Genomic DNA, 710 nt, shown 5'->3' with positions numbered 1-710 from the left:
CCCCAGCCACAAGCGTGGCTGTGGTCCCTGGCTGAGCTCACTGGGCCAGCCCACCCCACCCAGCCTGACCCAGAGCCAGGAGTGCACAGAGGCCATGGCTCCGCACTGACTTCAAAGAGCAAATTCCAGGATAGGGGGCAGGGTTCTCCAGGAAACAGGGCCTTTCCAGGACGGACAGGGTGGGTTCCCCCATTTGGTGACTCCTGTCTGGGCGAGGAGTGTCCTCTCTAACTCACTGTCGTTGAATCAACCCCGACTCATAGCGACCCCTCCTTGGGTTTCCGAGGAGATATCACCATTGTTGTTGTGTTGTTTTATGCCGTCAAGTCAGAATTGACTCATAGCAATCCCTCCTTGGGTTTCTGGGGCAGGACTACGGAAGTAGATTGCCCCATCTTCCTTCCAAGGAGTGGCTGGTGGATATGAACCACCAGCCTTCTGGTTAGTGGTCAAGTGCCTTAGGCACTATGCTACCAGAGCTCCTGGAGATATCACTACGGAAGTAGATTGCCCAGCCTGCCTTCTGAGGAGTGGCTGGTGGGTTTGAACCACCAGCCTTCTGGTTAGTGGTCAGATGCCTTTCACACAGAGAAGCCGTGGCTGGGGGAGGCAGGCCTGGAGTTCTGAGAAATCTGAGAGACAGAGACTAGCACAGGGAAGCCTATGCACCCGGGGGCGATGGTGGAAGAAACTTCCAGAAACTCCTCTCC

The sequence above is a fragment of the Orycteropus afer genome, unplaced genomic scaffold (assembly GCF_000298275.1).
Source record: "Orycteropus afer afer isolate SDZICR_OR568_19922 unplaced genomic scaffold, OryAfe1.0 scaffold00871, whole genome shotgun sequence".
Taxonomy (NCBI): domain Eukaryota; kingdom Metazoa; phylum Chordata; class Mammalia; order Tubulidentata; family Orycteropodidae; genus Orycteropus; species Orycteropus afer.
This window is presented reverse-complemented; position numbering follows the sequence as displayed.